Here is a 7,348-nt window from a genome sequence, read left to right as displayed (position 1 = left end):
AACGAAGGCTTGTTTGCAAATGTGTGTTTTTTGTGGGGAATTCAGGAAAGACCTTGGCTGGGAATGGCGCTTTTCCTTGGTTTTATAATTCCTTTGGTTGTGGTGGATCTTATTTTCAAACAATGGAGGTAATTCTTGTTTTAAACACTTTGTGTTCCCTTCTTCCTTGTGTATCCCCCTTGGATGAATTTGAAGCATGGCTCATTCCTTGTTGGTTCCGGGCAGAGCAGATCCTTAATTTATCACCAAACACATGGAATTTCTCCATAAAGAGCAGCCAGAGGTTGAGGGATTACTCACCCAGAGCAAAAGGTTTGGATTCTGCTTACTCTGGTTCCAAATGTAACCATTTTCTGTGGCGACTTACCCGGTTTTTTTCCCCAAGGAGGGGAATCCTCAAGGAGGGGAGCCAAGGGATTTTGCAAAGGGACAAATGGAGGGAGGAAGACAACCAGGAGTGATTAAAGAGAGAGCAAAAGTAGAAAAATTATACACGCCTGATGGTTATTAAAAAGAACAACTTTATTATGTATTCACTGAGGTTTTCCAATTGCTTGAAGTGTCCTGAAGGAGGCAGAGCCTGTGACAAATTCCAACTCTCATTCCCCCACCCTTTTTTTTAAAGCTGCTCTAATTTAATAGAAGCAGTTTAATTAATTTAACAAACCTGCTCCACAAGCACCTTATTTATGTGAATTCAATGAACCCATGAACAGATGGGAAATCAGAGGAGCTGCTAGGTCTCATGGGGCAATCCTGGGTGTTCTTTCCCTTGGAAGGTGGGTGCAGCTCCTTCTAAACTGAGGAAATGGGAAGCATGAAGTGCTAATTTTTCCAGAGGGGGTGATACTGAGCTTTGATGAAATCCTGGAATGGTTTGGATTGGAACGGATCTTAAAGACCATGGGCAAGGACACCTTCCTTAAAGCCCCATCCAACCTGGCCTCGGACACTTCCAGGGACGGGGAATGAGATTCCCCACTTTCTCGAGGACAGGTTTTTTTATTATTATTTTTTTTTTTTTACCTCCTCAAGTCTCTACCCCGGCCCCAGAATGAGCCTCCCACGTTTATCTGAGTTGGACAAAGCCGAAAATCCAAATGCTGGATTTGGAGTGGAAAGCTGAGAAACCTGGAGGTGTCCTAAATCCTCTTGCTATCCCGATGGATCCAGGGGTTTATCCCACGTTCCGAGCGTGATGCTGCCTAGTGGCCCGGCAAGCTGGAAGGTGAGGATTCACTTCACTACGAATAAGATAAAAAATTACGAGTGACGTGAGACCAAGCATCTCCAGCAACTCCCGGACGGGGCCTCGGGGTCGGGACGCTCCCGTTTTCCGCCGGATGCGGGAAAAGCGCCATTCCCAGCGTTTGGCGAGGGAGGCGAGTTCGTGGGCGGGGGTGGGCGCGGGAAGCTCTGGCGAGGAGCTCTGGGGCTTCCTGTTTCCTTCCTCCGCAGCTCGAGCAGAATTTGAAAGCAGCGGCTGCCGTGAGCTGGACCAATGATCGGGGCACAGCGCGCCCGGGCCGCCCGCGCCCGTTACCAATGCCCGGGGCTGCGCTTCCCGGCTCCACTTGGGAACACCGGCAACCCCCGGCCCGGCCCCGCCACCCGCGGTAAGGCGCTGCTCCCGTCGGCTGCTGTCAGGAATTGCGGGGAAAAAACCCATGGAACCGGCGGGAACGTTTGGGATTTCGCGCGGGCTGCTGCTCGGGATGTGCGCTTTGGCTCCTCCCGGAGGGATATGCTGGAGGAGAGGAGCCCTGGAGGTGATGTGGAGCTGGGAGGAATTTAGGGATGCACTGGGAGCTGCCGGGAGGGAAGCAGCGCTGCTCAGGCACGGAGAAGAGGGAGGTGGGATGTGGAGGGTGGATATGGAGATTCTCCCTGGTCCTGCCCCCGGATAACTCAATTCCCCATCCCTGGAAGTATCCCAGGCCAGGTTGGACGGGGCTTGGAGCAACCTGGGCGAAGGGAAGGTGGCCCTGCCCATGGCAAGGGGTGGGTTGGGATGGGATGGGATGGGATGGGATGGGATGGGATGGGATGGGATGGGATGGGATGGGATGGGATGGGATGGGCTTTATGGAACATTCCCACCCCAGTCATTCCCTGATTCCGTGATAATGGCACAGCTCGGAAGAGGGGACGGGCTCCGCTGGCGTCATGCCTACCCCCACAGCACTTAGTGCCTTTTGGGATATTTTGTGCCACCCTCTCCCACTCGTTCTGTGCTTTGCTTTGGGATTTGGGCTGGGAAAAGCAGCAGCGAGTTCCTCTCCTGCCTCTCCCGCTCTCCCACCACCTGCCATCCAACACGTCCCAAACTGCGGCTCCCTGGGGACTGCCTGTGTGCCCCATAGGCTGTCCCGGAGCTGACTGGCTTTGCCAGGAGCTGGGCAGCCCCGCGCTCCCTCCTTTTCCTGCCCTGGCTCAGCTATCGCCCTCGGGATCATCCTGCGGCAGCACATTCCCTCTCCAGGGGGGAATTATCCTCATGATCCTTTTTTAGTCCCGGCTGGGCTGTCCCTGGGGCGTTCCGCCGTGGGTGGGGGAAGAGCGCGGCTTCTCCAGCTCGTCCCGTCCCGTGGATCGTGGTGCCGGCTACGCTTCCCGGTGCATCACTCCCGGGAAGGTCCCAAAGCTGGGAGGCAGTGCCTGTTCCAGCCCGGTCCCATCGCCGCCTTCCCCAAAACCGTTCGCTTTGGTTTTTTGGCTGGGGCTCGCAACTTTTCGGCAACAGTGACCTCTGTCGGCATCGCCACCGGGGCCACCGGCGTGGCTCCGCCGTCGCCCAGCTGCATCCTACGCTTCCACGGCAGTTCCCACTTCTGGCACAAACGGGACACGGTTATTTGGGACCGATCCCGCCGTTCCAGCTGCTGCCGAATCCCACGGCAGAGCCCCGGCCGCGTTTCAGGAAGCAGCGGTGCCGGGAGGCGGCTGCGAGCGCTGCTCAGGACTGGGCACCGCTTACCGAAAGGTGTCCCCAGGACAACCCCAGAGCCTGGAACCCGAAAATCCCGTGTTTAATGGGCGGCCAAACCTCTGTGACTCATGTCAGCAGTGCCGCTGCCGCCGGTGACTAATCCCGGGTGTGCTGTCTGCCGGAGCTTGGCTCCATCCCGGTCCAAACGAGTGTTTGGCACGGTTAAATAGCAATAAAAAATCCAGGTGAGGTTACGGGAAAGAAGAGGTGAGTGGAGTCTACCAGGTTGGTGTGGAGGTCACCTCAGCCCCTCCATCCATGCCTGTGCCCACTCAGAGAGGCTTTCCCTGCTGGAAAATGCTTTCCAGCGCCTTTGGAGTGCGGATCAGCAGCTGCAGGTGGCGGCGAATTTTGGGAGGGCTGTGGGGCCGTGGCGGCGGCCGGGGAGTGACTCAGAGGCACTTTGGGGCTCTGTGGTTTTGCTTTCATGGTTTTGCTGTGACTTAGCAACTTGTTTGCTCGCTCTGCGGGAAGGCAGGTGCCGGCATGCCCGGCAAAGCAGCCAGATCCCGTGGGATCCCGGCCATCCCAAGGGATCCCAGCACCCTTGGGGTGTTGCTTTGCCCAGGTGGACGTGGCTGAACCCCACAGGTGATGCAGGCAGTGGTGTGACATGATCCTTTGGGATCTGCATCCTGCAGCAGTTCCGTCCCACTGGGAAGATCCAGCAGGAGCGGTTTCCACCCCTTTCTTTTTAGAAGAAAAATGGGATTTTTGACAGTGATTCTGGCATTCCCTAAAGCTCGCAGCCGCTCTGGAGAGTTGGACTGGAAGCTGGGCCAGCCACCTGGCGTTTTCCAAGGAGATGCTAATGATTGCCAGCACATTTTTCTGTTTTGTTGCAGTACTGGGGGAAAAAAGGTGGAAAGGGATCAGGCTGTTTTCCCACTGTAGTGGAAAATACTCGCAATCCTCATGTTCCTCCTTCTCATAGGATGCTAGTAGTGTGATTTCTTCCAGGAAGGTCATTTCCCAGTGGCTTGTGCTCTGCTGGGAGGAGCTCCGGGGATGTCTGTGGGAAGCACTGGACAAAGAGGAGCATCCATCTCCTGTTTTTTTGGGGGGGCGGGAATAGCCAAGCATTTGGTGCCACTGTAGCCAGCATCGTGCTCCAATGCCTTCAGAACTCCACAGTTCCTGGGTTCATTTGTAGGCTTGTGATCTCTGGAGTCTCAGCCAAGGGAGCTGGATGGGAAATGGGTGAAAGCTGCAGATGAGAACAAAAAGGGGATGGTTTTGGGTGGTTTTCCTCCCTCATCTGAGCCAAGGCATCGCTCATCCCATGTCAGCTCCCTCAGGCACTGCCAAGTTTTTCCTGGTACTGCACTGATGGTGCTGGATGGGTTAAAGCCACCAGCAGGTCCTGAAGACAGGGATGGAGGTTGGAATGCTCAGCTGGACCATGGTGTGGCCATGGAACACTCAGTACCAAACCCCTCTGCATCTCTCCGGTGTCATAAATCCAAGTTTGATTAGCATGGATTTGGAAAAGGCTGATGAAAGGTTCCGGGGGCTCCCCCTTCCCTCCATGTCACCCCCACAGGGCTCCCTGTTCCCACTGTGTCACCGCTCCCAGGGCTGCTCATGCCCCTGAGTCATCACCAAACTCCAGCTGGATCCGGGAGCACGGTCCTGGTCTAAGCCGCCGTGGGTTGCATTGTTTTCCCAAAACACAGAAGCTCCAAAGCACACAGAACAGAAATGGAGTTGGAAAAACCCGAAGTGGGGACACCAGCAGGGTGACAGCCACCCCCGTGCTGCAGGAGACAGGGAAAAGGTCCCTTAGCTGGGAGGGAAAGGGCTTGGAGTGGGGTAAGCATCTCCGGAGCTGTTCCCTGGGGAAGGGGGATGGTTTCCATCCCTCACTTGCAGCCAAGAGCCTCCCCCAAGGGATTTGCTGGGAGGTCATGGATTCTTTCAGAGGGGAATGGGGGAAAATGGGGCATTCCAGGCTGGAAGAGTATCCAGGTGCTTGAGAGCGAGCTTAGGGGTGCATTCCCTGGATGAAAGAGCCTCCCACTCCCACTCTGGGATATCTCATCCCCTTCCCAGCCCCCTCAGCAAAAGGTCCCCATGGATTTGGCTCCAGGCCCTGGGAAACGAGACCTTTCCCAGCAAAAGCTCTTTCTGATGAGAAAAAACTCCCTGATCCTTTCCCAGTGGGGGAAGTGGGAGAGCCCCTGGGCCATGGGAAAATCTCCTTCCCCGCATCCTGGCGGGAGGGATGGAGCCATATAAACCCTCTGCACATCCCGGGCTGGGAGCTGCGGCGAGGAGAGGCCAGGTAGGATGTGAGATGCGTTTGGTCGGGGATCCATGGAGGGATCCTATGGCGGGGGGATCCATGGCTGGCTTTGGGTATTGGTGTGTGGGGAATTTGCTCCAGGGGGATGCGCCTGTGCCTGGAATGTGGGGGGCTCTGAGCAGAGGGAAAGTGAGACTGAAATTAATGGAATTCCTACAGTTTTCCATGGCTGATGGATTTTTATCTGCCCCTTGCTCTGCCTGGACAGTTCCTGAAGCCCAGGCAAGGATGCTGGAGCCAAGGTTTCTGCTGTCACCCCAACATCCCCTCCCCCCTCACCATTCCCGTTAATTCTCAGTATCAAAGTGTTCATGACATTTCAGTAGAAACTGCTGGATGGGGCTGGGGTTTCCCGGGGAAGCTGATCCTGACCCCTTGTCATTAAATGACTGTAGAAGGAGAAGTGTGGGAAGCACGGGGATGAATCCCTGTGGTGGAGCATCCTGCCTGGGATCCGAGGGACACAAAGCCATGGATCATTCCCACCCTGCAGCCCGAAACCCACCGGCATAAACCTGGGAGCAAAGGGGCAGAAATCTCACTCTTCTCCTGCTTCCAGCATTCCCAGTGCTGCTTCCTCCATAGGTGATTCCCTCTCTCTGGAACAGAAGAAGCAGAAGAGGTTTTTCAAGCAGCACAAACTAAAAAAAATCCTTTTTTCCCTATTTTTCCCCAGGGAATCAGCAGGAGCGTGGCTGTGCCTCTGGGATTAGGACTGGAAAGGGGATCTTGTCCCCAATTATTTCAGTCCCCATTTAATGGTGGGAAACAAGTGCAGTCAGGACTTTGGGATTTTTCCACCCATTCTCATGAAAACATACCCAGTCCTGGATGTTCCCTCTCCCTGTCTCAGATGCTCCGGAGGATGTGGGGAAGAAGCCGTGAATCCGGTGAGTGCCTCCGTGGGATGGATAAATGTCTCTGTGGGAGGGTTGGGATGGCTTCAGGATGAGTGGCTTGGGCTGCAAAGCGCCGAGCTGAGGGGACGAGAGCGGGATGCTTGATCCGTGTCCCAGTGCCGGAGCGAGGCTGTGGGTGCCACCAGCCGTTCCAGCAGCACAAGTTTGGCTCTGGAAACTAGGGTTTGGGGAGCTGAGCAGTTCCTGGAACTGCAGGCCCACGTCATGGAGGGGTTGGGTAATTCGGTGACAGAGGAGGAAGGGAAAACCCCACGGAGCAGTGCCGGGAGGCTCCGGCCAAAAATGAGTCAGCAGTGACTGGGTGGCTGCTGGGGCTGGTTTTACTGGTTTGTACCCTCAGATACCGGGGTTACTGAGGCTGCTGGGGCTGGGGAAGCTGCTGATACTGATGGTGCTGGTGCTGATACCAGTGGTGCTGGTGCTGGTGGTGCTGGTGCTGATCCTGGTGGTGCTGGTGTTGATACCGGTGGTGCTGGTGCTGATCCTGGTGGTGCTGATCCTGGTGGTGCTGGTGCTGATCCTGGTGGTGCTGGTGCTGATCCTGGTGGTGCTGGTGCTGATACCGGTGGTGCTGGTGCTGATACCGGTGGTGTTGGTGCTGATCCTGGTGGTGCTGGTGCTGATCCTGGTGGTGCTGGTGCTGATCCTGGTGGTGCTGGTGCTGATCCTGGTGGTGCTGGTGTTGATACTGGTGGTGCTGGTGCTGATCCTGGTGGTGCTGGTGCTGATCCTGGTGGTGCTGGTGCTGATACCGGTGGTGCTGGTGTTGATACCGGTGGTGCTGGTGTTGATACCGGTGGTGCTGGTGCTGATCCTGGTGGTGCTGGTGTTGATACCAGTGGTGCTGGTGCTGATCCTGGTGGTGCTGGTGCTGATCCTGGTGGTGCTGGTGCTGATCCTGGTGGTGCTGGTGTTGATACCGGTGGTGCTGGTGCTGATCCTGGTAGTGCTGGTGTTGATCCCGGTGGTGCTGGTGCTGATCCTGGTGGTGCTGGTGTTGATCCTGGTGGTGCTGGTGCTGATCCTGGTGGTGCTGGTGCTGATCCTGGTGGTGCTGGTGCTGATACCGGTGGTGCTGGTGCTGATACCGGTGGTGCTGGTGCTGATACCAGTGGTGCTGGTGCTGATCCTGGT

The sequence above is a fragment of the Hirundo rustica genome, chromosome 3, assembly GCF_015227805.2.
Source record: "Hirundo rustica isolate bHirRus1 chromosome 3, bHirRus1.pri.v3, whole genome shotgun sequence".
Classification (NCBI taxonomy): domain Eukaryota; kingdom Metazoa; phylum Chordata; class Aves; order Passeriformes; family Hirundinidae; genus Hirundo; species Hirundo rustica.
This window is presented reverse-complemented; position numbering follows the sequence as displayed.